The sequence below is a fragment of the Dasypus novemcinctus genome, chromosome 10, assembly GCF_030445035.2.
Source record: "Dasypus novemcinctus isolate mDasNov1 chromosome 10, mDasNov1.1.hap2, whole genome shotgun sequence".
Taxonomy (NCBI): Eukaryota; Metazoa; Chordata; class Mammalia; order Cingulata; family Dasypodidae; genus Dasypus; species Dasypus novemcinctus.
The window spans coordinates 100,010,751-100,017,911 of record NC_080682.1 but is presented as its reverse complement, the minus strand read 5'-3'; positions in this window follow the sequence as shown (position 1 = coordinate 100,017,911).

Below are 7,161 nucleotides of genomic sequence, written 5' to 3'. Positions count from 1 at the left end.
TCCCCATTTATAAACTGTTACTCACTATGTGTTACTCTAAACATTTCCAAACTTTTACATTAAAGCTAATTAAAACTTCTACATACATTAAACATCAGTAGTCCATCGCAGTCCTCCCCTTATCTCCTTTAAGAATCCATCAACTACCACTAGGTTCTGAAGATATTTTCCTACAATTTCTTTTAGAAATTTTATGGTTCTTGCTTTTATTTTTAGTTTTTTTTAATCCACTTTGAGTTAATTTTTGGATAAGGTGTGAGATAGGGGTCCTCTTTCCTTCCTTTAGCCATGAACATCCAATTAATTCAGTACCATTTGTTGAATGCACTGGTCTGCCTGAGCTGTGTGGGCTTGATTGGTTAGTCAAAAATCACTTGGAACATACATGTGAAGGTCTGTTTCTGAAACATAAATTTGGTTCCATTGGTCTATGTGTATGTCTTTATGCCAGTACCATGCTACTTTTACCACAATAGCTAGGTAATATGATTTAAAGTCTGGAGATGAGGGTTCACTTTTCCTTTTTAGGGTGTTTCTGGCTATTCACTCCTTACCCTTCCAAATAAATTTGATGACCATGTTTTCTTTTATTTTTTTAATGCTGGTGGAATTTTTATTGGGATTGCATTGAATTGGTATATCAATTTGAGTAGAATTGATGTCTTCATGTTATTTATCTTCCAATCCATGAGTATGGAATATTCTTCCAGTTATTTAGGTCTTCTTTTGTTTCTTTTAACACTGAGTTGCAATTATTTGAGTACAAGTGCTTTACATTGTTGGATAAGTTTATTCCTGACTATTTGAGTTCTATCTGTCATATTTTATTTTCACCACTCCTTTGACACTTTTAGTTACTTTAATTGATAGAATCTTCATTTCTAGACTTCCTTCCTGGCCTCTCTCTCCTGACTTTTCTTTTCAGACTCTAGCATACCCTTCAGTATTTTCTGAAAGTCTGGTCCCTTGCTTAGAAATTTTCTCAGTTTCTGTTTATCTGTGAATATTCTAATCTCATCCTCATTTTTGAAAGACAGTCTTTCTGGATATAAGATTCTTGCTGATAGTTTTTCTCTTGTATCTTAAATACACAAGACTACTGTCTTCTTGCCTCCATGGTTTCTGGTGAGAAATCAACACTTAATCTTTTTGGGTATTCTTTATATGTTATACATTGCTTTTCTTTTGCTGTTCTCAGAATTCTCTCTTTGATTTTATCATTTGACATTCTGATGAGTATGTGTCTCAGAGTTGGTCTATTTGGATTTTTTTTTTTTTGGTTGGGAGTACGTTGTGCTTCTTGGAGATGAATATCTATGTCCTTCAATAGGGTTGGGAAATTTTCTACCATTATTTCTTCAAATATTTCTTCTGCCCCTTTTCCCTTCTCTTCTTCTTCTGAGACACCATGACACATGTGTTTGAACACTTTTTGCTGTCATTTACTTCCCTGAGACCTTGTTCAATTTTTTCCTTTCTTTTCTTCATCTGTTCTTTTGTATGTTCACTTCCAGAGACCATTTCTTCAAGCTCACCAATCCTTTCTTCTGCTTCCTCAAATCTGCTAACATATGATTCCAATAATTTTAAATTTCATTTATTGCACCTTTCTTTCCCACAACATCTCCTATTTTTTGTATGTATGCTTTCAAATTCTTCTTAGTGCTCACCCAGTGTCTTCTTAATATCCTTAATCTCTTTAGCCATCTCATTGAGTTTATTAAGGAGGTTTGTTTGAACATCTATGATTAGCTGTCTCAACTCCTTTGGGGCATCTGGAGGCTTATCTTCTTACATTAACTGGACCATAACTTCCTGTTTCTTGGTGTGGATTGTAATTATTTGTTGGTGTCTTGGCATCTGGCTTACAAGAGTATTTATTCTGGGTGCAGCTTTTCTCTTTACTTTAGGGCTTCCTGCTCTTTCTTCCTTGCTGTTTGTATAGTAGGAGCCAAGATTGTAATTGGTGCTATAAGCTGTGGAGGCTCAAGCTGCCCTCATTGTGCCAGGGATCAATGATTTTTCTCCCAACTTTCTCCTTTGCCAGGGGTAGGGACAGAGTCACAGCTGTGTGGAATAATCCAAGTCATGCAGGACTATACTATATTTGCCCAGAGAGACTGATGAAGTTTCATGCCCCTTTCTTCCCTGCTTGGGGTGGGAATGAAGCTGGAGGTGTTGGCAGCAACCTATGCAGAGCTTGTCCAAGATGACTGCCTTGGTAGACTTCTGATTTTCAGTCTGTGCCAGCCAAAGGTACCTACAGTTACCTGTATAGGCTGGTGGAGGGCCTGCCAGCCTCCTCCCTGCAGAAGCAGGGCTGAAGCCTCATCTAGGGCTGCAGGTTTATCTGGGTGAAAGAGTCTTCTCTGCAGATGGGCAGTCTCCTCTATCCGTTCCTTCAAGGATGTTGCAGGATGCTCTTCTGACCTCCTGGAGCCCCCTAACAGGTGCTTCAGCTAGCTCCAGATAGCTCTGGGTGTTTACTAATAGCCCTGTAATAGGAACTGAGTTTAGGAACTCCTTACTCCACCACCATCTTGCTGGTTGTCCTCTGAGTAGGCTGCTTTTTCAATTTCTTTTTTTTAACAAATCCATTTTATTGGTACATATTAATCAAGCATACAGTTCATTCAAAGTGTGTAATCAATGGTATTTGGTATAAACACATAGTTGGGTGCATTCATCACTTCAATCAATATTAGGGCATTTTCATTTTTTCAATAATAATGTTAGTAATAAACAAAAAACACTTTCTTGGCAAACTCCTTTGAAGCTCAAAAGTTTTTAATTTTGAGGAGGATGCATTTATCTCTTTTTTCCTTCATTGCTCATGTTTTAGATGTACAGTTTATGAAACTATTACCCACTACAAGATCTTGTAGATGCTTCCCTACATTATCTTGCAGGGGCTTTATGGTCTTAGCTCTTATATTTAGGTCTTCGATCCATTTTAAGGTAATTTTTGTATAGGACATGTGATAGTGATCCTCTCTCATTCTTTTGGATATGGATACACAGTTCTCAAAGCATCACTTGTGGAAGAAATTATTCTGTCCAAGGTGAGTGGGCTTGGTGGCCTTGTCAAATATCAGTTGACTGAATATGCACAGTCTATATCTGAAATCTCATTTCAATTCCAATGATCAGTATGTCTACCCTTGTGCCAATACCATGCAACTTTGATCACTGTAGCTTTGTAATATGCTTTAAAATAAGGCAGCATCATTCTTCCAAGTTTGTTTTTCCTTTTCAAGATGTTTTTGGCTGTTAGGCCCCTTTCCCCTTCCAATGAATTTGATATTTGGCTTTTCCAGTTCAGTAAAAATGTTGTTGGAACTGTTATTAGGATAGCATTGAATGTGTAAGTCAAATTGGTAGGATAGACATCTTAATGATATATTTTATACCAGTCCTAAGACTGTGGAATAGTCTTATATTTATTTCTTTAGCAATGTGTGTAGTTTTCTGTGTACAAGTCATTTACATTCTTAGTTAAGTTTATTCCTAAATATTTTGTTCTTTTAGTTGCTTTTGTAAATGGATTTTTTTTCTTGATTTCATCCTCAGATTGCTGGCCCATAGAAATGTTACCAATTTTTTACTATTGATCTTATATCTCTCCACTTTAATGAACTGGTTTATCAGTTCTAGAAGCTTTGTTGTAGATTTTTGGGACTTTCTATGTACTGGATCATTTTTATCAACAAACAGTATAAGTTTTACTTCTTCCTTTCCAATTTGGATATATTTTATTTCTTTTTCTTGCCTAAGTGCTTGAGAAAGTAGTTATATCGCAGTGTTTAGTAAGAGTGTGAGAGCTGTCATCCATACCTTGTTCCAGATCTTAGAAGGAAAGTCTTTCACCTTTTGTTATTGATTAAGATATTAGCTATGGGGTTTTCATATATGCCCTTTATCCTGTTGAAGAATTATCCTACCATCCTATCTTTTGAAAGGTTTTTATCAAAAAAAAGGATGCTGTGTTTTTTTAATGCATTTTCTGTGTCAGTAAAGAGATCACGTGATTTTTTTCTTCAATGTGTTAATGTGGTGTGTTACATTAACTGATTTTCTTATGTTGTACTGTCTTTGTATACCTAGGGAAAAATTCACGTGATCATGGTGTATAATTTGATTGATGTATTGTGGGTTTTGATTAGCAAGTATTTTGTTGAAGTTTTTTTAAAGATTTATTTATTTATTTATTTCTCTCTCTCCTTCCCCCTCCACCCCAGTTATCTGTTCTCTGTGTCTATTTGCTACATCTTCTTCTTTGTCCACTTTTGTTGTTGTCAGCGGCATGGAAATCTGTGTTTCTTTTTTTGCGTCATCTTGTTGTGTCAGCTCTCCATGTGTGCGGTGCCATTCTTGGGCAGGCTGCACTTTCTATTGCACTGGGCTGTTCTCCTAACGGGGTGCACTCCTTGCATGTGGGGCTCTTCTACTCGGGGACACCACTGCGTGGCAGGGCACTCCTTGCACGCATCAGCACTGCTCATGGGCCAGCTCCACATGGGTCAAGGAGGCCCAGGGTTTGAACTGCGGCCCTCCCATGTGGTAGGCGGACGCCCTAACCACTGGGCCAAGTCCGCTTGCCAGTGTTGAAAATTTTAGCATCTAGGTTCATTAGAGAGCTTGTCCTATAGTTTTCTTGCAGCACCTTTATATGGCTTTGCTATTTAGGTGACATTGGCATCATTGAATGAGTTAGGTAATGTTCCCTCCTCCTCAATTTTTTTGAAGAATTTGAGCAGGATTGGTAATAGTTCTTTCCAGAATGTTTGGAAAAATTCACCTCTGAAGCCTTCTTCTCCTGGGCTTTTCTTATTGGGGAGGTTTTTGATGATTAGGTCAATCTCAGTACTTGAGATTGGTCTATTGAATTCTTCTACTTCTTATTTCATCAATGTAGGTTACTAAAGTGTTTCTAGAAATCCGTCCATTTCATCTAAATTGTCCATGTTGTTGCCATGCAATTATTCAAAGTAACCTCTTATAATATTCTTTATTTCTGTGGGGACAGTGGTGATATCCACTCTTTCATTTCTGATTTTATATGTTTGCATCTTCCCTCTTCTTTTTCTCGTTAGTCTAGATAAGCGTTTGTCCATTTTGTTAATATTTCAAAGAACTTGTTTTGGTTTTGTTAATTCTTCCTAATTTTTTAATTCTTAATTTCATTTAATTTTGCTCTAATATCTGTTATTTTCTTCCTTCTACTTTTTTTTTTTTAAGATTAGTTTTTCATTGTTTTCCTAGTTCTTCAAGGTATGCAGCTAGATGTTTTATTTTATCTCTTTCTTTCTTTTTAATGCAGGCATTTAGGGGTAAAAAATTTCCCTCTCAACACTGATCTAGCTTCATCATATAAATTCTCTTATGCTATGTTGTCATTTTTATTTGCCTTGGGGTAATTACTGATTTCTCTAGCAATCCTGCTTGACCCATGGATTGTTTAAGAGTATGGTGCTTAACTTCCATATGTTTGTGCCTATTCCATTTCTCTGTCCATTATTGATTTCTGGCTTCATTCTGTTTTGATCAGAGAAAGTGCTTCACATAATTTCAATATTTCTAAATACGTGAAGACTTGTTCTATGACCTAGCAAATCATTTATCCTCTAGAATGATCCATGAGCTCTTGAGGAGAATGTATGCACTGATGCTTTTGGGTATAATGTTCTGTGTAAGTCCATTAGATCTAGTTCCTCTAATGCATAATTCAAGGTTTGTGTTTCTTTATTGAGCCTCTGCTGAGGTATTCTGTCTGATGGTGATAATGGTGTATTGAATTCCCCCAAAATGACTGTGGATTTTTCAGGAGGTCTTCTTATATATAATGACCATTTTTGTCCTTCAGAACACTTTTTGACTTATTATGAATATTTTATTTGACATTAGTATAACCACCCTAACTCTCTTGTGGTTATACTTGCAAGCTTACAGTTCTGAGGCAGTGAAAATGTCCAAATTAGTGCATCATTAAGACACCAACTTATTTTTGAAGACTGACTATTAGCCATCCTGGACTCTTCTGTCATATGGCTATGTACAAAGTGGCTTCTGCTGGTTTGTTTTTTCTTTTGAGAAACATGGGGTGGTAACACCCTTTTTCAACAATGGCAGAAGACCTGCACTCTCCAAGCTTCAGGGTGTACTCATCCTTTCCACATATGAGGGTAGGTCTGCTCTTGATGCCCAAGAAATTGTCTTCATTCAAGACTTGAGCGTCCATGGTTCTGCCTTTGAAGTAATTTTCCCTTCAGTCTGTTCCTTTTCTATCTCTTTTAGCCAGAGTGGCAGTGTATCCATTTATACAGATCTCTCTGTCACACATACACACACATACACACACACACACACAAAAACAACTTGTTGGTTTTGCATGTAATATTTAGGGGTCCAGAACCTCAGCTAGTATAAGACTTTCCACAAATCCTTTCTGGATAACTGCATTTCTAATCCTGACATGCACTGAAATGGCTGACTGGTTCTTGTTAAATTAAATCCTCATGTGGAGCACTATTTTCTGTGTACTCATCTTTTGCAATCCCAGAATTTTCCAAACCATTAATGTCTGGTTTCTTTGTACCTAGGAGTTCAGTTCTCAGCTTATCACTTTCCTCTAATGTTTTACTATAAACTGCAAGAAGTCAGGCTTCAATTTCCACATTTAGTTAAGAAATTTCCTCAGGTGAATATCCAAGCTTGTCACTTTCAAATTCTGCCAGGAATCCGTATGCAATGAAACATTCATATTTCTTTCTAAGACCTCATTAGAAATAACTATCATACATATTTCTACCAATAATTTCCTCAAAGAAATCTTGGTGTTTTCTCTCAGCATCTCACATTTATTTTCCAGAAACTACCTTTAGCCTTTTAAACATTTTTGGTATTTGCAGTAGCACTACTGCACTTTTAGAAACAAAACGTCTTTTAGACTGCTGAAAGCAATATACCAGAAATGTTTGTCTTTCATAATGGGGATTTATTAGTTTACAGTTCCAAGGTTAAGAAAAATGTCCTAATCAAAGCATCATCAGGAATTGTTTTCTCCCCAAAGACACAGCTTCTGGCAATCCTGGAGTCCTTTGTTACATGACAAGACACATGACAATCTAAGCTGGTCCCTGCCTTCTCTTCTGGAGTTTCATT